Below are 26428 nucleotides of genomic sequence, written 5' to 3'. Positions count from 1 at the left end.
GATGAATGCCATTTCCTCATCCTCATCTGAATTATCTTCCTTATCCTCTTGATGTTTCGAGGTGGATTTGAAAGCTATTCCTTTCTTCTTGTTGTTGTCCTCCTCTTCCTTTCCTTCTTGCATTATGAGCTCATGAGTTAAGAGAGATCCCATTAACTCATCTAGACTTAGCTTTGATAAATCCTTGGCTTCGGTAATGGCAATGACTTTTGTCTCCCAACTTTTTGGCAATGACCTAAGCACTTTTCTTACAATTTCAGCATTAGTATATATTTTGCCAAGAGAAGTTAAACCATTAATAATATCAGTAAAACGAGTAAACATTTGAGGAATAGTTTCATCAGGCTTCATTTTAAAAAGTTCATAATTATGGACTAGCAAACTGACTCTAGATTCTTTAACTTGTTCGGTTCCCTCATGAGTCACTATAAGCTTGTCCCAAATTTCTTTAGCGGTTTTACATGTGGAAATTCTATTGAACTCGTTGGCATCTAAAGCACAGTACAACATGTTTGTAGCTTTGACATTAATTTGGGCCATTCTAGTATCTGATTCATCCCACTCATCTTCAGGTTTTGGTACCCTAAGTCCATCTATAGTTTTGGTAGGAATTTTTGGACCATTACAAATAATTTTCCAACATTCATAATCATTAGATTGAATATGTATGGTCATCCTAGTTTTCCAATAGCTAAAATTTGTGCCGCTAAATAGAGGTGGCCTATTAGATGCTTGTCCCTCGGGTAAGGAATAACTAGGGGTTGCCATGATCTACTCTGAGACGGTTAAGTCACAAAAACTAGAGTCTAGGCTCTGATACCAATTGTTATCCCAGTTAGGCAACCCAAGAGGGGGGGTGAATTGGGTTATTAAAAATTTCACAATATTAAATATAACACAATATTCAGAATTTGAATAAATAAAAACAAACAGAATAATAATTATCAATATAAAAGTAGAAGAGATAGAGAAAGAAAATCAAACACTGCGATTTATAGTGGTTCGGCACGCCAGGCCTACGTCCACTCCCCAAGGAACCTCCTTGAGAATTTCTTTACTATCAATTGAATAAATACACCACCAAGCTTGTGGATTTGGCACAGGGCTTACTCTTATCTATTGAGCCTCACTCAACAATAAATGCCTTACCCTTACAAAATCTCTCACAAAAATAAGGAATAAGAATAAGTGGTAATTGAACCCACTTTTACAATAATTCTCTCACAAAGAGTAGATATGAAAGTGTAAGAACAAAAACTAGACTTAGATCTGAAAGTGAAAGAGCAGAATACTCAGAATTTTGGAGCTCACAGAAATATTTTCTCTTCAAGTTCTTGATTTTTTCTCCACATCCAACACCTCTATTTATACACAAAAATATACCCGTTGGACACTCCTTGCTGACGTCATGGCTTACATAAGCACGCTCCTGACGTCATCGCTTACATAAGCACGCTCCTGATGTCATCGCTTACATAAGCAGGCTCTTGATGTCATTGCTTACATAAGCACACTCCTTAAATTTAAATAGTCAGCAAATGATAAGAATTAAAAAGATAAAAATAAGATTGATTTTTTTCTTCTTGTTTTTTTCAAACATGGAGCCACCGTTTTTGTAGACAATTTAATACAAAGTTCACAACTTTCAAACAAACAAATAATTTTCTCCATCTAGTTTATAATATATATACACATATATATATACATATATACATAACTCCATCTTGTTCTTCTTGTTTAATTATAATATGATATAATTAATGTAGTGTAAAAAATTTAATAGCGCACGTGATGTATTCTGCATATAATGTTATATAAATTCTGATCAAAATTTTGCATACAGAAAAATCTCTATAAATAATATTTATGATGGATCTGAAAATATATGTCCTCTTTAAAATATTGTATATGTTGTAAAGATTTTAAACTAAATGTATTTTACCACTCCATATTAATTTTGTCAAAATAAGACAACCCATAAATATCAAATTTGTCAAAATAATACAACCAATCAATCATTTTTGTCAAAATAATATAATTAATCAATTTGTCAAAAGATGAATAGTAATTAACCCTATTTTTCAAAAAGTGAATAGTAAAGTTTTTGAAAATATTTAAAATAATCATTTTTGTCAAAATAATATAATTAATCGATTTGTCAAAAGATGAATAGTAATTAACCCTATTTTTCAAAAAGTGAATAGTAAAGTTTTTGAAAATATTTAAAATAATATTTAACATATATATTTTAAAAAGATAATATTATTTTATTTAAATAATATTTAACAAATATATATATTTTAAAAAGATAATTCAAAAAGTGAATAGTAAAGTTTTTGAAAATATTTAAAATAATATTTAACATATATATTTTAAAAAGATAATATTATTTTATTTAAATAATATTTAACAAATATATATATTTTAAAAAGATAATAATTTGTGTCAAATAATATGTAAATTAACTAATATATTTTAGACATCATCAAAATGAAATAATATGTTTAACATAATAATTTGTGTCAAATAATATGTATATTAACTAATATATTTTAGACATCATCAAAATGAAATAACATGTTTAACAATCACAACTCCATACGCAAATCATAATTCCAAAACTAAACCAAACAGAGCCATTCTTTTGGGAAAAATATGGCTTTATTCTTTAATCTAAAATAAATGATATTTATTAGTAATGATTTAGGCTTAAAATGAACTTGAATGAAATAATTAATCACTAAAATCATAAAATAAAATACTAGTATAGGTCAATTTTCGGATTCGGCAAAAAGGAGGTGTATCATTCCACGATGCTTCCTCTTTTGTACCGTAACTCCTGAACTGGTAATCTCTGATTGTGGCGACTCAGGTCCTTAATTTAGTTTTCATTTTTAAAGGTTTCTTAATTCTCCATAAAATTAAGTAACGACTCTTTCGATATGGGATAAAGCAAGTTGACACAATATGGGTGGAAACGTGCCTTATACTTGAAAAAGGCATGGAGCCGAAATTTAGTTTCATGTTTATTTAGGTTTCCTATTTCATTTATTTTCTTGTTCTACAAGAATAGGATTGCTTACTTTATAAGAATTATTTTTATTTTTATTTTTATTTTTTTCTTTTTAGTGGTAGTTGGTTTAGGAATTATCTTTTATTATAAATAAGGTTGTAAACCTTAAGGCAATTTAACTTTTGACATATTTATCGAGAGAATTCTCTTATTTTTCCTATAGTTATAGTAAACTTCAAAATCAACATATTATAAAAGAGTTAATAGTTTTCTTTGTTGTGTGATTTTGCTGCTATTTACATTTTATGTTGCGTCAAATATTGTATCTTATTTTTTAAAATCATTATATGAACTTTCAAATTTGTAAGTTTGCCTCTACAAAAGTTTTTATTCAAGTTTTGGATGCCTTCAATCCATGAGTTATGGTTGTTGTCCGGGGTTGTGGGATTCATCACGTGTCTTGTTTTGATGATTCGAATTGTTTATTTTGTAAAGTATTTTGTGTATATTACCTACAAAAAAAATTAAGTCGTTCCAATAATTGTAACATATTCAGGGATTGTTTGGAGTGTCCTAAATAAGTGCACTTTTTGTTTTTTTAGACTAAAAAATTGAGAAAGAAAATATAGAGTTTTGGGTTAACTTTTTGACTTTTTATGAAAAAATGTGTAATAAAAAATTATAAAAATTAATTTACAGAGAAAAATTAGGATTGGGAGTTGTGCAGCCGTAATTGTTGACTTTTAATAAATAGTGTTAACTTTTTAACTTTTTGAATAATTTTTTAACTTTTTGACTTTTTTACAATATGCCAAACTTGGCCTCAATTTATCGCATTTATTACTAAAAAAAATAAATTGTTTATTTTTAAAAATACACTTATCGTCAATTATTTTAGAGACAATTGAATATGCACTGCAAGAAAAATAGAAATTAGTGGCGTTTTAAAAATGTCAGTATAGGCTCAAAAATGTCGCTAAAAGTTATTGTGGCGTCTTTACCATTCGTTGAGGATACAGCCGTCGCCATAGCTTCGTGACGTTTGATAAACGCCGCTAATTACTTTTACCGACGTTTACATCAACGCCGCTAATAGCTTTCACCAATGTTTTTTTGTTAAACGCTGCTACTTATGCAGCCATCTCTGCAAATACTTAGCGAACTTTCACTGACGTTTACAGAAAATGTCACTATATATAATTTTTCAAATTTGTTTCTCCTTATATCATTCATTTCTTTTGAAAACTATATCCAGATAAAAAAAATAAAACAAAACGAAACAAAACAAATTTTATGAGTTACACACCTTAAAAAAATAAAAAAATAAAAAATAAAAAACTTGAAACATTGTCGTAAATAAATATTGAGATGGCCTTGGGAAAGACATCAAGCCACCATTTCTTCAGTTGTAGAGTAACAGTCCTTTTGTGTTGACATGTGTGAAAATGAAGTCCTTCCTAGTAGACCTTCTCTCATTTGTCCCTACACATGTCAGATGTGGAAATAAAATCCTTCCTAGTAGAGCTTCTCTCATTTGTCTCCACAAAGAACATAACTTTCCTGTTAAAATTGAAGGTGGAAAGATAAAATTACATTTTTTTTTATTATAAAAAGTACCCATATTTTTTATTATAAAATTCTCCAGAAGTCATGTGCATGAAATTAGAAATTAGGTTACTAGCTTTCTGATCACTTATTATGGTCCAAAAGTCCGAGATATTAACAATAGGGTGGAGTAAACACAAATCTTCTAGCTAATTTATCAAAAAATAAATAAATCTTCTAGCTGATATCCTCTACAACAATAATTGAGACCCCCAATTTTGGGAACCCTCACAACCCCCAAAGTGATCTCAACCATTCATGGTATAGGCCCCACACATACATGAGTGGGCCCCACCCATACATGAATGGTTGAGATCACTTTGAGACTTGTGGGGCTCCCCAAAATTGGAGATCCCAAGCATTTTTCTATCCTCTATCATGTTGTGCCACATTCCTTTACTGTTTATATATAATATCTTCTCATCTAGAAGAACTTGCCTTCTTATTTTGAGATAAGCCATTCCCCTTATTTGCACAGGCTACTGCAGTTGGTGATAATGCAACGCTCCTAGAATAGCTATCAATTGCTTCTTTAAACTTCTATTTAAAGTACTCATTACCCTGTAAATTAATAAGAATCCATATCAGTATCAATTTTATATATTTCTACAATAGCATCAGAAATCATAAATTATAAATAAATGAACTCCAGTAGAACAAATCATACCAACTCCTTCTCTGATGCAGCATCAGGAGAGCTCTCCTGTCATGAAACCATTTGATAAATTCCTGATTGAATCATAATTTCACAAGTGAACCTCCACTTGTAAATGTGTTCTTTGGTCACAAATAAGTTTGACTCACATTGTTCACATAACATCTGTGTGTCAGAAGCTTTAGGAAAATAAACCGTATCAATTTACAAAAACAAAAAAACCTAAAAAAAAAGTGAAACATGTTGCCAAGATAAGATCCATAAGCACATAGTACATTATTAGAGAAACAATTAACATTAACAATCTCAAATGCAACATTTAAATTGATCCTTAATAAATTATTAGGTACCAACAGTAGCACCATGAATATATTATTTATTGTAATACAACAATGCATATTTGGAAATTCTAAAGATTAAGGGCAGCAACTCGAAATCATCAAAATATGAAATAGAGTAGATAATCTTCAATTCATACCTGGATCAAGAGGTGATAATCTTCTTTGAAATAGCATAGCATATCCTCGGGAGATAAACTTCTTAGCTGCTACCAAGAGACGGGGTTATGACAAATTGTTAACAAGTATTCCTCCATACAAAATCTTGAAGCACTATGCTTTCTTACAAAAATTAAAGCTATAACCACAAAACATGAGTACGTATTTTGTATGCTCTACTCTGGTTCGAAGAAAAAGAATATAAAAGATACAAAGAACCAAGAAAGAAAATATCATAGTGCATGACACTTTAAACCTCCTATCTACAAACAAATTTGTGATGAAGTACCATCAAAATTATTAGTGTAGAATAGCTAAAATTCAGTGAGGTGAGGTTAGCACAAACTGTGAATTTTAATTAATATTAAGTACAAAATTTGAAAGCATCTTCAAACAGGGGATGGTTACAAAAATTAAGAAACATATTTAATACATGACAACAGTCATAGGCTGGACAAACTATCCAGTGTTGTATTACCCCTAACAACATCAAAGGACAAAACAATATTGCAAGTCATGATGAAAAAAGTAAGATAAAATATCATAACTAAAACATTGTCAACGGAGATTGAATCATTGTACTTCAAACAGAGTTTAAAGTGAGATCTCTACAATACAAACAGTGAACAAACTCACCAGCCATGAGAAGAACAAGTCCCAGTTTCTGTTAGGTTTGAAAAAAGTAATTTATGTATATATATACCTGCAACATGTAGTTGTGACTATTTTAAACGCAGTCAAATACAAAACAGAAACACAGATTCAATCCAATGTCAATCTCTTAACAAGAAGACAACTTTTCTCAAGAAATATACTTAGTATTTTAGAGGTGCAGAAATTGCAATCAATATTAACAACAAAAATTCAAATGTTTATTACACATGAAACAAATTGAAGATAAACATCACTAAAAGAACCCAATAAAAAGTTGAGTCGTTTGAACTCTCTGAAAGGAACCAAATATTCATATTTGTGATACACAAATAAAAGGAACGCAAAATGTCTTACCATAGAAAAAAGTTGCCAAGGACATCCTTTAAGGTGCATATATAAACTATTGGGCCATAAAGGTTCATCCATGTTAGGAGAGATAAGAGAAATGGGGGTACCTCCAATGTGATCAATAAGAGAAACAGGGATACCTCTAAGGTTCATCCAAGATCTAGGCATTGCAATAACCAAATCACAATTGTGTGGTATTAGTGAATCCTCACAAACAAATCAAGATCCATAGAAGCATCACCTTTCATGTACATATAAAAAATCTCCAACCAAGATAATAATGAAGTTCTTATACATATTATAATGAAAGCAAAAGATATATCTGCATTGTATATTGCACTGAAATCATAAAGAATAGAGAAGAGAATGAATCAGTGAGACTAGAAATCATCCTTCACATTCAATGTTTTCCACACAATGAATAAGGAAACAACTTGGAATTGCAACCCAAATAAGTACCTCATTACTAAAACCAGTTAAAGTACCACATCGATCTGCAAAAGAAGAAAAAAAAATAAACAGTTTACACTAATCAATATCCAAGAAGAAACGAGAAAACCAGAGTGAGAGAAAAATAATAGCATAAAACAACTATCACAATAATAATAATAATAATAAATAAATAAATAAATAGTAGAAGAAGAAGAAGAAGAAGAAGAGGAAGTGGTGCTTGAGTGGATTTGACTCTTTTTGAAAGAACAGATCAGGTCTGGAGGGACCAATCTCATTGCAAATAAATAAAAAAATAAAAATAAAAAAAAATCTGGAAAGGCCCTGCTACAATAGCAAATCAAAAAAATATTGAGAAGCAATAATTCCACCTAGAAGAACTATCAGAAAAATTTGGTCGATTATATCAAATCAAATATGCAAACTATGAGAGAGAGAGAGAGAGAGAGAGAGAGAGAGAGAGAGAGACTCTCATTCTCAAACCATTGGAACACAGGTTTCGAGATCAAACCTGTTAGTTCTAAGAGGCCTCTTCTTCTTGAATCATGGGAGCACCGAGATCGATTCGACGCAAATAGAGCACGAAATACAAGTTTAGATATCAGATCCCTGCATTTCTAAGAGAAATTAGCGAAAACTCTAACAAGCTTTGAGTTCTCGAGATTAGGTTTCTAATCATACAAACCCCAAACAAGAACAAGACATTGATACATACAGATTTTAATAGATTAGCATGACAGAAATCGATCAAGAAACACGACAAAGTGAGATCAAAACAAACTCAATTTAATAGTTACGGTGAAATGTACAGATCGAACATTGAGTTTCGGAAAAATTGGACTGATCTATAACTCCTTGCTTTCAAAGGCAAATCGCAAATCAATTAGAGGGAAATTGAAGAACACATAGATCCAAAGCCTAAATAAAATGATTACTGAGAAATTGAAGAAAAATCAGCAGATCCAAACCCTAGACGCCATTCTTGCAAACTTTCTCTCACTAAAAAGTAAAAACCCTCATCTCTCACTTACGCTTCTTTTTATGAGAGTGGGATTTTGTAAAATATATAGAAAAACTCAACACGCTTTCCTCTTCGTATGCGGTGACATGACGTTTTTTGAAAAAAGCGCCACCTTTTCTGCAGCGTTTTTCAAAACATTGTTATATAAACGCCGGCATAACCAATATTTCTTATAGTGATGTTACGATTATCGGATTGACTTAAATTTTTATGAATAATATACATGGATAGTCTTACAAAATGAATAATTTGAATTATCAAAACAAAACCTGTGAACAACACCCCTAATTCAGATAGAATAGCCCTTCATTTACATTCAACAGTTATTTACATGAAGACCTCCTAACTATTGACGAGTATCATTTTGGCCTCTTAAACTGTAAACTTGTACAAATAAATTTTCTAAACCATTGAGAAATATTATTTTGACCCCTTAAACTATAAAAGCATACAAATGGACCTCCTAAACTATAAAAAAATGTACAAATTGGACCTCTAACGAAATGGGTCAAAGCGAAACACGACAATAGTTTAGGGGTCTATTTGTACACTTCTATAGTTTAGGGGTTCAATTTGTACGTTTTCTTAATTTGAGTGGTTAAAATGATACTTTTCAATAGTTTATGAGATCTCCATATAAATAACCCTATGTGTATTCAAAGCTATGCTTGAATAACATAACGTTTGAAGATAAATGAAAATTTGATTACTAATAACACAAATTATGTGTCAATCCTATTTAATAAGTGTTTGGTTTGGTTTGGTTAATAAAAAAATTGTAAATGGTATAGGCCTAATTATTATTTTTACACTTAAATGGGTTATATATTGTTAAAAAATGTGAATATCTCATTCCTAATTCAGGAATATGATTATATTAGAATAAATACTAAGAAATTACTTTGTTATTTCAATTCATTTTAAGCATGTTTGATTAGTAAGATTAGAGCATAGGATTGAGATTGTATTATATTTGATTGTAAATTTTGTTAACTGGATTACATGTATAGCAGACATTTAATCCGACAAAATTGACGAATTTTTAATATAGAAAGGAATTGAAAATTATAATTTTAAATATAAAAAATAAAATAAAATAAAAACATAATAAATGGCTAACCATATTAATCAAAAAAGCTTTAAACACTAATAAAGTAATGTGAACGAAGTAATCTTTTGGTTAAAATATGAGGTAAAAAAATTAATATATTTGAAATTTTTTTAACTTTTTATAAAAAAAAATTAAAATAAATTAAAACCTTTAACTTTTTTCTTATAGTTCTTTAAAATTTGTAAATATTTTTAATCGCTTTTTAACATTTAAACTTTCTTTTAAATGTCCCCAAACCAAGCATTGTACTTATACTTTGAGGACTAGAACATTCAGACCTAGCCAAACAGTAGTAGTAACTGTGGGCTGGAGATTTGTGAACTTTGTAAAAGCAAGTGCAAGCCCGCCTAAACAAACCCTAACACTCTTCACCTTCTGTAAAACCACTGTGGAAACGAAGTCTTAACTTCCTTGTATCTTGATTAGGTATGTCAATTTTATTATTTTATTATTTTTATAATTACCAATTAATTATCTATTGTCATTTAGGGCTTACATTTTCCAACACTGTTCGCGGATATGTATATCGTAATTTTTTTTGTTCTTTCTTTTTTTCTGGATTGATGATGAAATCGCAGAATACATTTTACTTTTGAGGATAAGGAGTTTTGTTGTTGTATCACAGCTTGGGAATTTTTTTTATCTATTAATCTGTGTATAAATGGGGATTTATTTATTTATTAGTATGTGTAATTTATACAACTGGGGTTGTGCCCAAAAAACTAAAACTTGTGCTATGTTGTATTGATAATCAAGCCAACCAACCCTTCAATTTAGTTATTAAGGCCTCATTTGGGAAGTTGGTTATTTTAGTAGGCTATTTTAATTTTTGTCTATTTTAGTAAACTAAAATTTTTGTGTTTGGGAAGATGGTTGGATTTTTTTGTAGTTGGATGTAATGTTTTGAGAGAAAAAGTGAAATGATTATAGGTTTGATGTGATATTTTGCCTTATTGGCTATTTTAGTCTATTTTGTCTTTTTGCGGATTTTAGCCCCAAAAAAAAGCCAAAAAGCCTCTTGCCAAACAGGGCCATTGGAGTGCGAAATCGTGTTTCTTAGTAAGAAACGCAACTCGAGTAGAAGGTTCTTGCTAGACACTCAATTTTACCCTACTTTCATGCTTCATACACAACTCACAATAAGAAAGCCTAGTCTCATTCCCCATACAACCTCTTAACACAATAAATCATTTCCAAAGTACAGTATGACATGGTATTGAAGTACAAATATTCTGGGTGTTTGGGAATTTGGTTTTTGGGTTTTTCTTTGTTTTTTTTTACTACAAGACAAATGTTTTACAAAACTAAAAAAAAACAAATCCAAACAAAATATCACATCAAACCCCATAATCATTTCACTTTTTCTCTCACAAACATCACATCCAACCACAAAAAAACCCAACTATCTTTCCAAACACAAAAAAAAATTTCTCCAATAATATCCTACAACTAAAAAAACCTACAAAAAAACCCACTCCCCAAGCACCCACATTATAACAAAATATTGGATTATTTAAGGAACGTTTGGATATAGATGAAATCTCATAGTCAAATTCTAGTTATTAAATTTAAGCCAAAGGAAAAACTTTAGTTATCAAAAATTGAGTGATACTGGCATTCTTGATATCTTATTATGAAATCTTCAATCGAAACTCAAAAGTACCAAGATTGTTATTACCTCCAATGATGAATCCCCAAGAAATATATATATATATATATATATTTTTTAACTACAAATTAAGTTCATTACCTCAATGAAATTTGGGTGGGGAAGAAAACAGAAGATAAATCAGGATTCATCAAGTACTCTTATACCACAGTTACATTATGCTTGTCACGGAAAGACAAGCATGTATTTTTCCCAAGGAGTTACAGAATCCAAAAACACAAACTACACTGAATCACCAGTTACTTCACAAAAGATAAAATTCTTATGGGATAAACAAAATTAATTTCAGGATCAATTGCCAAAAAAAATTCTTATGATGAGCAATTTTTATTTATTATTTTTTTCACTAAATTAGTTTCTAATTTTTTCCAAAAAAATTTTGAAAAAAAAAAAACAAATTTTGAAAAGCAAACCAAACAGAGACTTAATAACTAAACTGAAGGGTTGGTTGGCTTGATTATCAATACAACACAGCACAACTTTTAGCTTTTTGGGCACAGCCCTAGTTGTATAAATTACACATATTAATAAATAAATAAATCCCCACTTATACATAGATTAATAGATAAAAAAATTCCCAAGCTGTGATACAACAACAAAACTCCTTATCCTCAAAAGTAAAATGTATTCTGTGATTTCATCATCAATCCAAAAAAAGAGAAAGAACAAAAAATATTACGATATACATATCCGCAAACAATGTTGGAAAATGTAAGCCCTAAATGACAATAGATAATTAATTGATAATTATAATTAAAAAAAAAAAATTGACATATCTAATCAAGAGAATCAGACAAGGAAGTTAAGACTTCATTTTCACAATGGTTTTACCGAAGGTGAAGAGTGTTAGGGTTTGTTTAGGCGGGCTTGCACTTGCTTTTACAAAGTTCACAAACCTCCAGCCCTGAGTTACTACTACTATTTGGCTATGTCTGAATGTTCTAGTCCTCAAAGTATTATTACAATGCTTGGTTTGGGGACATTTAAAAGAAAGTTTAAATGTTAAAAAGCGACTAAAAATATTTACAAATTTTAAAGAATTATACGAAAAAAAGTTAAAGGTTTTAATTCTATTTTATTTTTATAAAAAGTTAAAAAAAAGTTCCAAATATATTTTTTTTTTTACCTCATATTTTAACTAAAAGATTACTTAAATAGTCAATTCTAAAATCACCCGTAAAGGAATGTGATTTCGTTCACATTATTTTATTAGTGTTTAAAGCTTTTTTGATTAATACGATTAGCCATTTATTATGTTTTTATTTTCTTTTATTTTTTATATTTAAAATTATAATTTTCAATTCCTTTCTCTATTAAAAATTTGTCAATTTTGTCGGATTGAATATTTGCTATACATGTAATCCAGTTAATAAAATTTACAATCAAACATAAGACAATCTCAATCCTATACTCTAATCTTACTAATCAAGCATGCTTAAAATGAATTGAAATAACAAAGTAATTTCTTATTATTTATTCTAATATAATCATATTCTTGAATTAAGAATGAGATATTCACATTTTTTAACAATATATAACCCATTTAAGAGTAAAAATAATAATTAGGCTTATACTATTTACAATTTTATTATTAACCAAACCAACCACTTATTAAATAGGATTGAAACATAATTTTTGTTATTAGTAATCAAATTTTCACTTACCTTCAAACGTTATGTTATTCAAGCATAGATTTGAATAAATATAGGGTTATTTATATGGAGATCTCATAACCTATTGAAAAGTATCATTTTAACCACTTAAATTATGAAAACGTACAAATTAAACCCCTAAACTATTGAAAAATATCGCTTTGTCCCCTAAACTATAGAAGTGTACAAATAGACCCCTAAACTATTGTCGTGTTTCGCTTTGACCCATTTCGTTAAAGGTCTAATTTGTACATTTTTTATAGTTTAGGAGGTCCATTTGTATGCTTTTATAGTTTAAGGGGTTAAAATAATATTTCTCAATAGTTTAGAATAGCTATTTGTACAAGTTTATAGTTTAAAATGATACTTGTCAACAGTTAGGAGGTCTTCATATGAATAACCCTTGAATATAAATGAAGGGCTAGAGGGTGTTGTTCACAGGTTCCATTTTGATAATTCAAATTATTCATTTTGTAAGACTATCCATGTATATTATTCATAAAAATTTAAGTCAATCCGATAATCGTAACATATTCAGTTGTCCCTAAAATAATTGACGATAAGTGTATTTTTAAAAATAAACAATCTAATTTTTTTTTGTGATAAACACGATAAATTGAATATGTTACAATTATCGGAACGACCTTATTTTTTTATAGGTAATATACACAAAATACCTTACAAAATAAACAGTTTGAATCATCAAAACAAAACACATGACGGATCCCACAACCCCGAACAACAACCTTAACTCATATGGATTGAAGGCATCCAAAACTTGAATAAAAACTTTTGTAGAGGCAAACTAACAAATTTGAAAGTTCATATAATGGTTTTAAAAAATAAGATACAATATTTGACGCAACATAAAATGTAAATAGCAGCAGAATCACACAACAAAGAAAACTATTAACTCTTTTATAATATGTTGATTTCAAAGATTACTATAACTATAGAAAAAATAAGAGAATTCTCTCAATAAATATATCAAAAGTTAAATTGCCCTAAGGTTTACAACCTTATTTATAATAAAAGATAATTCCTAAACCAACTACCACTAAAAAGAAAAATAAAATTTTAAAAAATAAAAATAATTCTTGTAAAACAAGCAATCCTATTCTTGTAGAACAAGAAAACAAACGAAATAGGAAACCTAAATAAACATGAAACTAATTTCGATGCCGTGCCTTTTTCAAGTATAAGGCACGTTTCCACCCATATTGTGCTAACTTGTTTTATCCCATATCGAAAGAGTCACCACTTAATTTTATGGAAAATTAAGAAACCTTTAAAAATGAAAACTAAATTAAGGACCTGATTCGTTACAACCAGAGATTACCAATTCAGCAGCTAAGATACAAAAGAGGAAGCATCGTGGAATGATACACCCCCTTTTTGCCCAATCTGAAGATTGACCTATACTGGTATTTTATTTTATGATTTTAGTGATTAATTATTTCATACAAATCCATTTTAAGCCTAAGTCATCACTAATAAATATCATTTATTTTAGATTAAAGAATAAAGACATTTTTCCCAAAAGAATGGCTCCGTTTGGTTTAGTTTTGGAATTATGATTTAAGTATGGAATTGTGAGTTGAGTTTTGAACAAAGAAAATTTGTTTGGTTATGAGTTTTGAAAAGTGTTTTGAATTTGCAATTTTGAAAAGAGTTCACAGGGCCCCGGCATGCCCCTACTAAATCCGGGGAAACCAGTTCTTTCTGATCTAACGGTGCCGAGTTCTCGAAGCTCCACGAGAAAGAAAAAAGAAGAACCAGCAAGAGATCGACTTCGAGGAAATTGGGAAGGCAGCGCACGCAAGCATCCACCCTTTTTGAGCTCGAAGGCGCCTTAAGGTAGCCAACCACGAAATCTATTTCAGTAGAGCGTATGATATTGAGGTAGAGCACTCAATGGGCTAGGGTGGCAAGCTATTGGTTAGGGAAGAGTACCTAGGAGTAAATTATTCAAAAGATAAAGATAACAGAGCTTCCGAACAAGCATCAGGTGCATCAATAGATAGACCACTCAGCGGGGACTTCCAGAATGCCCATACATACTAAGACCTTGTTCACACAACGAAGAAAGGCCGAGTGGAAGGGGGCAGTCAGCTGGCCCCGATCATAGATTGTTCAATTCATAGCAATTCATTTGATGAAAGAAGATGTAATAAACAAGACGAAAGGGAAAGCAAGCATAGAGTGCACTAAACATCTTAGAGAATGACACTACGAGGGCTAGGATGACGAAGTCGAGGAGTTCAAGAAGAAATGGGTCTCCCACTAGTTTAGGAGTGAAGGAAGGCTCCAAGTCAGTTTATTCAAGCACTGGGAATCAATCGCTCTGAGGTTTACTCTTCTAGTAGTACGAGCTTGCTAATATCTAGACACTAGAGCTAGTTAACGTCCGCTGTTAAAGTCCAAATTCTTCTTTCTTCTATGGGATGTTTAACTGACAAAACTAGACTTGGCTTCGTTCACTCCACAATCATTGAATCCGGATCCAGAAGTGGCTGCACTCTTTAAAAGTAAAAGCAAGCCGAGAATTTATGAAAGGAAAGTTTGGATGAATAGATTCACGAGCGAAGGACCAAGTCGAAGTTAAAGTTGGTGCCATTGTTAGTGCCAATACAAAATAATAGTTAACACTAAGTGAAGAGCCACTTGAGTTTTGAAAAGAGTTTTGAGTGGTATTGAGTTTTGAGTTTTTGAATTTTGAGTTGTATTTTGAAATTTTTTAGATTTATTTTTTGAAAATTTAAAAAAATGTTTAAGAAAATTTTATTTTTTATTTTAAATATTTTATTTTTATTTATAAATATTTTAATTTTTTTAATTTTAATATTTTGAACTTAAAACACAACTCTTCACTCAAATCGTAACCAAGCACATCACTCAAAACTCAATTCAAAAACAATTTTCAAAACTCATAACCAAACACATAACTCGGAACTACACATTACTTTCAAAACTCCACATTCAAATCGTAATCAAACACATAACAAAAATATATATATATATATATTTAAAAATATATTTATAAAATAAAATAAAATATTTAAAATAAAATAAATAAAATATTCAAAATAAAATAAATAAAATACAAATTATATATTTAAAATACAAATTATATATTTAAAATAAAAAAAATAATTTTTTTAAAATTTTTAGAATTTAAAATATTTAAAAAATACAGCACACAAATGTATGAAATATAGTGTACATTAAAATAAATAAATAAATATTTCAAATATAAAATATTTACCCTAAAAAATAAAAATAAGAAATTTTTAAATATTAAAAAAAATAAATCCAAAAAAATTTCAAAATACAACTCAAAACTCAAAATACAACTCAAAACTCAAAATACAACTCTTTTCAAAATCCATAATCAAATAAATTCTCTTTTCAAAACTCAACTCAAAACTAGTTACTCAAAATACGACTCCACACTCAAATCATGATTTTAAAAATAATTCCAAAAAATAAAATAAAAATTATTTTTTTGATTTTTTTTTTTTTTAAATAGAGTTTTGAAAAGAGTTTGATTTTGAGTTTTGTAAAGAGTTTTGAATTGAGTTTTGAGTTATGTGTTTGGTTATGAGTTTTGAAAATAGTTTTTGAATTGAGTTTGAGTTTTGAAAAAATTTGTATGGTTATATGAGTTTTGAATTTTTTTGATTGGATTTGCTAATAAAAAGATTTTTGATCATCCATGGTCATAAACTTAAACTAAAATGAACAATATTCATAGAAAATCATTCAAAACAAACAATTTTGTATAGAAAGCATATAATTTGGATTATTGAAAAACAATGCAACCAAGCAAGCACGCACTATGAAGAATAGAAGACTTACCCAGATGCCTACTTCAAGTGACTTACATGCAAGACATAAATTAAACATGACCTAAAATACAACTGAACATATAAGTAATGACCCAAAAATAATAATCTTTCAATAAAAAATAGATTTATCAATCCATGGCTATAAACCCAACCTAAAATAAGTAACATTTATAAAAGCATTTAAAACAAACAATTTTGCATAGAAAATCAATTAACTTAGATTATTGAAGAGACAATGCAACTAAGAACACACATATGGTATGAAGTTCAAGGAGACTTACCCGGATGTCCACTCAAGCGTCTTTCATGCAGTACATAAATTAAATATGACTTAATATGGTATATGATCCTAAGCCTGGTTTGAGGCGACTAACATGACGATTATGCAAGAAAAGCAACCAACAAGTAAAAAGAAAAAATAATCTAAAATTACATGATGATCAAACTGAGCTCATGCATGCACACTACATGATTAAAATAGGCCTAAAACATTTAGTTTATCAAGAAATCAGAAAGCATACAAAGATAGGTGGGAAAATAAGAGAAATAGACAAACTACATGATGAAACAATGGATGAATGCCTAAACTATGATTAACTACTAATAAAAAGAAGTAAAAGGGTACTGAACTTGAAAAGAAAGAAGGGATTACATGTTGGTTTGTTTAAGAAATAGCATGAAAAACCAAGTTTCTTGATTGCAAGCCTCCCTCAAGCAAAAGTTCTGATTATAGTCCACATCTTTGAAGCTTTAGATTATTTTTCAGTGTTTAAAGTTGTTGCAAGGGTACGTATTTCAAAGCTAAGTTAAGGGGGAAAGAGAAAAGGGTGTTTTGCTCTCAAAACTCACAAAAAGTTCTCTAGAATCTAACCTTTTGAAAAGGAGGAGGAAGGGCTTCTTTTATAGGCAAAGGAGAAAGCTTCTGGAGCACCCTAGGGTTTCCATCGCTTCCTTTTGCCACCTCCCTCTAGAAATGCGCCAAGATTGAGTTTCCAAAACAGCCTCTGCCACGTATGGAAGTGCGCAAGCACAAAGCTTGTGCGTACGCACAACTCATGTGTACACACACAAATCACGTGCATGAGCACCACTTGCTTTGGTACACGTGTCATCCATGCATGCATAAGTGCAAGGTCCATGCCCTTGGCTTCCTTGCGGCCTAAGTAAACTCGAATTTCTTTTTGATCAATGTTTTTAATAAAACTGGCCACTAATTTTGAAAAAATGTCTTTGATCAAAACACAACCAAGATTTCCTCTCTTCCTCAAGGTTAGACAGTTGATTTTTGGCTAAAAACGAGTCTAGGGGTAAAATGGTTTATATAGCAACTCCAAACAACCTTAAACATCATAAAGATGAAGTAATTACCGTTTCATAATAGGGAGGCTTGCAAATGCCCAAAGTCTGAGGGTTAGTCAAAATGGAGTGTCTACACTGTGGGTATGGTATTTTCGGAGATACGGCAACAATGAGAGGAGAGGTGAGTGTTTTGCTCTCAAAATTCACAAAGGTGGCCCAAAACTCTAACCCTTTGCAAGGAAGGGCAAGATGCTCCTTTTATAGGCAAAAAGGAAGCTTGGGGAGCACCCTAGGGCTTCTCATCGCTTCCTCTTGCCGCATCCCTCCTCTTTGGCAACAAGATTGAGTTTCCAAAACTAGCTCTGCTACATATAGATGTGTGTGTAGAGGATGTGCGTGTGCACAACCTGTGTTGGTACGTGTGCCATCCATGTATACACAAGTGTTGGATCCTATGTCCTTGCCTTACTTGGGGCCCAAGTAAGCTCGAATTGCCTCTCAATCAATGTTTTTGACAAGATTGGCTACAAATTTTAGAAAACGCCATTAATCAAGACACGACTGGGCTTCCTTCTTTCTCTCAAGGTTAAAAAGTTGATTTTTAGCTAAAAACAGGAATAACATGGTCAATTGTGGAAAAAGTTAATTTTTGACTAAAACAGGTTTGTTCAGCAACTCCAAACAATCTCAAACATTCTAAAGATGAAATAATTACCGTTTCATCATCGAGAGGCTTACAAGCATCCAAAATCTTATGGTCAGTCAAAATAGAGTGTCTACACTAAAGATGTCACAACCCATCCCGGTGCCTAACAACTAGTTAAATTCTAAAATTTCTAAGATTAGTTCGAAGTAACTAAATTAAATAATACAGTGGAATGAAATAAAAGATGTAGATAAATATCTAAAACATACATGAGAATTATTATTTATGTAGCATAAGTCAGATAATAATTACAAATAAACACGAAAAGAAACATGATGTTCATATCAATCTGGATCCTGATCAATGAGATAAAACCATTATTCCTTAAGTTTCTTCACCTGAAAAGGTTTTAACAGCTATATGTACATAGCAGAGTAATGAATATCATACTAAGAGCGTACGGATATACGAATCGCCATGGATAATTATTTAAGCTAAATAATGAATAGTTTGGTTCGAATAAATTATTTTAAATAACAAACATATATTACAAAAATCGTATATGCAAAACAATCATAACCACGGTACAAAACAGAACAGAACAGAGGGTCAATGGATCCATGACAGATAGAGGGTCACTAAGGAATTATTAAAGTGTTACACTAAGGAATTTTTTTGGGAGTGTTATATTGAAGTGTTACGTTTGGAAAAAGCACACTAAAGAATTTTTGTGTGTTACATTAGAATGTTACACTAAGGAATTTTTGTGTGTTACATTAGAGTGTTACACTAAGAAATTCTTTTAGAGTATTATATTGGAGTGTTACATTTGGAAAAAGTACATCAAAAAGTTTTTTTGTATGTTACATTAAAGTGTTACACTAAAGAGTTTTTGTATGTGTTACATTAGAGTGTTACATTAAAGAGTTTTTTTGTGTGTTATATTAGAGTGTTACGTTTGAAAAAAATACATTAAGGAGTTTTTTTTGTGTTACATTAGAGTGTTACGATAATAAATTTTTGTGTGTTACTTTAGTGTATTACACTACAGAGTTTCTTTGAAGTGTTATATTTGGGAACGTACAGTAAAGAGTTTTTTTATGTGTTACATTAGTGTTACGTTTGGATGTTAATTAATGTCAAGGTTACAATAGGGACAAACACCACAAAAAGTAACGAACACCACATCAATAACACCACAAACGGGGCAACATCATCCACCTACAAATCACTCCACTAAATCCCCATAAAAAAAATAGAAACATAAGAACTTACCTTACTCATGGACACCCAACATTAGGAAAAAATCCGAACAAAATCACACACAAGGGTAAACAAGTAAACTTTCAACCCTCAAATCAAGGAAATACAACATACGCAAAATAAAAAGGACTAATTGGTTTGAAAGAAAACTTCTAGGACTAAATAGAATAACTTTTCTCCAAATGGGATTCATGAGTAATTTTTCCAAAAAATAATTAGGGCTTCATAAACAATTATCATTTCTCAAAAAAAATTATTCCATAAATAGACGTGTATAAATTTCAAAGTTTAATATCAAAAGTAAAAAGCCCTAAATATTTTAAATCATAGGATGTGAATTTACAAAGTTGTTAAAGCATACGGTTGAATTTTTTGGATAGGGAATTATTTCCGATCATTGTATTATGTTGAGATATTGTTAGAAATAATTGTTGGTGACATATCGTTGAATATTTCGGATTAGGAATAATTTTCTATCATTGTAATTGTTGGTGGCAATCAGTAGATGATTGCATTGTTGTAGATTTTGACAATAATTAGGAAAAATTGAAACCATTTAAACATCATACATTGACATTTGCATCTTTATTATCGGCTAAGAAGCACGGACACTTCTAAGAATGTGACGCATCCGTGTCGGACACCGACATTCTTTGGACACTTCCACGGCACGTGTCCGACATTCTTCAATATATGTCTTATTTTTTAATATTTTTTAAAGACCCAGACGCTCTTTGGACACTTTAAGGATACACGTGTGTATCTCTTAAACACAATGTCTATCAATTATACACGTGAAACTATTATAAGTTTTAACAAAACAACTTAAGATACAATAATAAAACAAAAACCATATAAATTTATAGAGATCAGTGTCATATTGCATTTTTTTATTATCTTTGAATGATATATTCATATATATAACATATAATAAATATATAAAATTATATATTTTATGCATGTCCCTTATGTGTTGTGTCCTGCAGATTTTGAAAATTAGCGTGTCGGCGTATCCATGTCGTGTCGCATATCCGTGTTCGTGCTTCTTAGATCATTGGCATGCTTCTTTCAAATAAAACTGTTATTTTTGTTACTCTTGAGAATTGTGGAAACTATTTCGAATTATTGGGGTAAATAAAGTGGTTAATCCGAGTAGTGTATAAAAAAGATTTTGTAAAAAGAAATGAGTTGGCTTGAGGTCCTCGAAAAAGGACTAGAAACCCACGCAAATTAAGTACCAAGTTCCTTCCGGGTAGCTAGTAAAGTGGGGGTGATTTTGGTAGTTCTTTGATAGACTACTGGCAATACAAACCTAGGGATTCCCAGTATTTTATTTACGGCTTAATAATTGTTGAAATGGAAAATGTGAAGTTGGAAATTTGAAAACTTGCATTGGTTTTGGTTTCACGAAAAAATACTATCTTGACATGAATTGGTGTGTCCATTGCATTCATGATCATATATCCATGTTAAAGCATATTTACTTAATTAAGATTATCTCTGTTGAGCCTAGTGCTCAGCCCTTTGTGGAAATCATTTTTTAGGTGTTGATAGCGCTCCAACACCAAAGTGGTGACTATTGTGAAGTGAGGGCAACAAGCTCAGTTGTTTTATTATTTGTACGGCCTAGGGCCTTATTTGTATTGGGTTGAGATCCCGTTATTGTAAATAGGGTTATGTCACTTTTATATGCAAGCCCGTAAGGCAATTTTTTGTGAATATAGAAATAAATCTTCAATGTAATGTTTTATTTGATTTATTTTCATGCCATATAATGAGTTACTGTAGGATGCATTGTAGCTCCCAGATCATCATGAAATGAGTAGAATCCATTATTGGAGAGTGGTTCATTTTATTTTATCGTCTCAATTAAGAACCTATAATGTATTCATATTCTTTTTAAACCTCAAGGACTTTTCTTTAAAATTTAATATATTTTTTTTCTAAATTAATTAGAGAATCAACTTATTTTGTTGAATCAGACCCTTTAGAAATCGGGGTGTGGCACACCCTATGGTTTTAGGTGTTGAAGGCCAAAAGGTAGGTAAAATGATTAGGATTTATTTGACTTAATAAGCTAGGTTTTGACAAAGAATATGGGCAGTTTAGGAGTAGAAGAGTACAAAGAGTGAAATAGAATCTAAGAATTTCACCTAGAATTTGTTAAGAATCCCGCTCAAGGTTAGATCACATCATACACACATCAAACAATTTTCAATTCTCTAAGGCTGTTTTTGGATCTTGGATTAGGGGAGGGATTTGTGGAGGGAGAAGAAATGGCAGTGCAGAAAAACCATCAGTAATGCAGTGATATTCTCAGCTTAATGATTGGCATGCAGTTGAGTTTATATACGTTGGCATGCAGCTGAGTTTTTATACTGTATTACTGTGTAATACTCCTTATTACAACTGTGAACATGTTCCTTTCTCATATTTGTTCGCTGAAGTTCTGGTACTATATAATACAGCAAGAGACATGCAGTGTGAGACCTTAGTTGCACAAAGCAGAGGCGGGGACAGGAGCGGGGTCAGAAGAGCAAAGGCATATAGAAATTTCATAGGTTGGAGGGCCTATGAGACCGTGTATATATTTATTTATTAAATATATAAAAAGATTCTAACAATATTTTTGTGCTTAGTTGTAATATATGTAGGGGTGTGGTTCAATGCGGTTTGAGACTAAACGAGAAACCGCTCGGCGGGTGACGGATTGGCAAATTTATTATTAGAAACCACTATTTTTTCATCACAAACCGGCGGAGCGATTAGCAAATAATGGTGGTTTCGACTTGGCGGTTCAGGTGGATTGGCATATTAGAAAAAACCTAATTCAAATTACAAAATCTGAATCAAACATTTTTAAAAAGTGATTATAAATCAGCTAAAATAGTAGAAATTAAAATGTATATCCATTTATCCAACATTCAACATTGACAAACTAGTAAACTAGAAATTAAACAATCCGAACAAATTATAAAATAACAATCCAATAAAGCAACAAATACTAAACTAGCAAAACAAACAGCCCTTGAAAAAAACACAAATTAGGAATCAACAGAGAGAGAGAGTAAAAAAGAAAAAAAAATGAAGAATCAAAACTAGCCATAACTATCAATTTATGTTATTGAACAAACTACATTAGCAAAAAAAAAATTAAAAAAAAAAAGAATAACAGAATAACAGGATGAATTAAAAAAAAAAAGGTTGAAAAATACCTAAAAAATGATTGAATCAAATTGAAGTAGGAATGTTTACAATCTATACTAAATCTTATAAGAAACTGTACAACAGCCAAAGATTTAAGAGAGAGAGAGAGGGATAGAGTACCAACGGCGAGGCGAGAAGTAGTGCGAGCCGGTAGCAACTCAGCGAGGAAGGAAGGGGAGACAAGCGGCGAGAGCGTGAGGCATGATCTGATATGAGAGAGAGTTCTAGGTTTAAATGAGAAATGATTGGGTGTGTGTGAGTGTATGTTTATTAAAATGCATTTATGCCATACAAAATAATCCATCTTTTTATCTTTTTATTTTTTTTTTCATCACATTATTTCTCTATTTTTTTACACATCTTTTTATAAAAAGACAAAAAATACACTTAGGTCATCCAAAACAACCCTAAGTTGGAATGTATTAGTATATGGGGGGATCGACTGGAGCCGCCAATTAGCATTTTGAAACCACCACTCACGCCAACCCACTCTGCGATGACTTCCAACACCTCTCGTCAGATTTCAAAAATTGCGTGATTTTAGCGGTAGTTTGCATTTGCACAGCACTAAAAGGCGGTTTAGGATGTCCTAAATAAGTGTACTTTTATCTTTTTGAATTAAAAAATTAAAATAAATGATGGATATTTGAATTAATTTTTTGTCTTTTTATGAAAAAAATGTGTAATAAAAATTTGTATAAATAAAGTGTATAGTAGAAGAAAGTTAAGTGGTTGTACGGCTGTCGTGCTGCATGTCTTACCCATAAAATAATTACCTCCTTCGGGGGCAAAGTGTTTGGACAGTGATAATCGGTCTGTGGGGGTTACCATGGGTTCCATTTTAATAATCTAAACCGTTCAATATATACAAATCGTCGAGTATTATATGCCTGTAAAAAATCACGTTGATCGGATATCGATACTTATATGATCAGATTAGTTTTTTTAACAGTTAACTATCACACTATCCGTTTTGTTTATACAAAACTAATTTGATCTATAGTTAAGATATCCGATCAACGTGATTTTTTACAAGCGTATATTACTCGACAAGTTCTACATATTGAACGGTTCGGATTATGAAAACGGAACCTTTAATGGCCCCCAATGGCGCAACATTACCATCAAACTTTGGCCCTTTACATATATAAATTTTTTTTTTTTGGCCCAAAAAGTATATAATGGCCTTCCTGCTTCACAAGTACAGCTGATAGTATCCATCAAACTTTTGTATTATAAAAATATATAAAATATTTTTTTAATATTTTTTATTTGTAAATAGTAATGACTTTTTTTTATTTTTGCGTAACTTTTTGACTTTTTGAATTATTTTGGACTTGCCAAACCAGCTCTAAATATATGTATTAAAATATGGATAAATATTAGAGATTCATGTCAACTACAGCCACTTATGCCAACTCACTCCACGATGACCTCCAACTTATGAAGTATGGGTACTTCGAAAAACATGCCGTACTCGTACCCGTACCGAGTACTTACCAAAGTATGGTACCTCGTATGGTATTTCGGCCCCATTTGGTAGAGCTGTGGAAAAGTTATTATAGATTATAACTTAACAGATTATGACTTATAGCTGTGAACATAAGTTTACCTGTTTGGTGCAGCTGTGAGATTATGGATTTAAGCAGCAGAGTAGTGTTTGGTTAATAAGCTGTAAAATAACTTTTTACTGTATAATTGTCCTTTTTGCCTTTATATGATATAAAAATAATTATTTTGTCATTTTTTTCAGTTTTAATTTTAAAAAAATTATTTCATTAATAAAAATTAATATAATTAGTATTACAAAAGTTAATATAATTAGTATCAATTAATACTAAAATTAATAATAGTATCAATTAGTATAATTTTTTTTCATTTTTTCATTATAGATGAATTAGGTGTCAATTAATGGCTTAATTACCATAAATTAATACTAAAATTAATAATAGTATTTGTACGAGTACGAAATAATTTTCTCGTATAATCCTGTTGATCAAGTTTGCGCTCTTCCAAACATCGTCGCTTTGCTTCCTAAAAACACAAAACGTGAGCTAGCCGGCAGGTGTGTGCCGGATACCTCTCCGATGCCTAAGTCAACAAATAAACAATAGACAAAAAGCTCTATGTTGTTGAGAGTAAAAATTATGATACATGTACATAGGTCCTGCTATGAGTTTTTATAGATTCTGCTTGGTATAATCCTAGGAGGATTCCAACTCTCCTTATAAGAATCCTCCTAGGAATCACACACCCTACTCACTACTAACCAAGTGAGATGGTTTGCACAATCCTAGTAGGACTCTATTCTCCTTAGCAGAGTCCTCCTAGGAGTCAAAAAGATAATGCTTATCTTTTTACCCCCTCCTTACTGCTTAACCAAGTGAGATGGCCCAACAATCGTCTTGATAGTAACATAACCGGACTAGCACTGGCTTACCTTAAACTAATTTTAACCGTGCTCACCTAGCTCGGTGACACCTTGGGCATGCTCTAGCTCGATTCTTCTTCCCCTATACCTCGGTCCATTGCACCTTGACCAAGCTAATGACAGACCTCTCTGACCAAACCGAAAGGATCAAGGACCGAGCTATGCGAGGGATCACCTCGGCCCATAGCTCGGTCCACTTTCCAACCAGTTTTAGCTCGGCCCAAGTTTCACACAAATTACCCTCTCAATTGCCCTTTAATCACATCTGTAGCGCATGATTTGGGATTATTCTTCTTCAACCGAGCTAAAACGTCCAAGTCGATCGAACTAAAACAAGTAATACCACCGTGATTAAAATATACAACCCCACCGAGCTAGATAAGATCGGTATTCAGCATTGTACCTGCCACATCCCGTCACTTCATGTACCTGACACTATGTCCTGTCTGACACGTAGCACATTTTTATTGACTCTTCAAACTGCGACAGTTGTCCCACGTTTATCAAAAAACGTTTGAAAAGTCCCGTCGTTTCCATGCCTATTCAAAACCCATTTTCTGAGTCTTACCCCTACTGTTCATCTTCTTCCATCCTCGTGCTTCTGAGACCTACTCCTTATGTGCTCTAGTATCTTGTGCTCCAGCTCCTTGCACTATACTTGCTTCATTGTTGTTTGGATTTTTCATTCACACTCAAACTCATAAGTTCTTGTAAAACCTTTTTTCTTATGCTCCTTTGTATTCATTCTTGTATTTGCATCTGTAGTATTTAATCTCCATATACGTGTGTTGAAAATGCTTGAACAAACACTTATGAACTTAAAAAGAACACTGCCAATCATAAAGGCTCACCAACTAGTTTTCAAAAAATATGTTTTGATCCAAAATCTCTCTGAGACCGAACTAGGCACTTGTTTGTAAATCCAAAGTCGCCTTGAGACCGAACTTTGAATTCCGGAGGGACTACCAGATTCCGGACAACGTTCACATCTCCCTAGTCGAACTAGAAACAACACCCTGGGGCAAACCGGGCTTCGTCCCGTTTACCGTGATATCTATT

At 31.3% G+C, this 26428-nt stretch overlaps 1 long non-coding RNA gene across 21 annotated transcripts; it reads right to left on the bottom strand.

Moving 5' to 3' along the window:
- Positions 1-4187: 4187 nt before the first annotated feature.
- On the bottom strand, positions 4188-23193 carry LOC114281833 (uncharacterized). 21 transcript variants are annotated; one of them, XR_014344212.1, is made up of 9 exons: positions 23059-23193; positions 7734-7831; positions 7232-7266; positions 6407-6473; positions 6204-6250; positions 5752-5817; positions 5286-5452; positions 5057-5179; positions 4188-4573 (listed from the first exon to the last, which is right to left on the bottom strand). It is a non-coding gene; the product is annotated as an uncharacterized LOC114281833 (long non-coding RNA). The 21 variants fall into 21 exon arrangements; XR_014344207.1 differs by having other exon boundaries at positions 5286-5347; XR_014344210.1 differs by having other exon boundaries at positions 4188-4495; positions 5286-5347.
- Positions 23194-26428: the final 3235 nt, after the last annotated feature.

Source organism: Camellia sinensis, chromosome 11 (genome assembly GCF_055761805.1).
Source record: "Camellia sinensis isolate YWXY chromosome 11, ASM5576180v1, whole genome shotgun sequence".
Lineage (NCBI taxonomy): Eukaryota > Viridiplantae > Streptophyta > Magnoliopsida > Ericales > Theaceae > Camellia > Camellia sinensis.
This window is presented reverse-complemented; position numbering and strand designations above follow the sequence as displayed.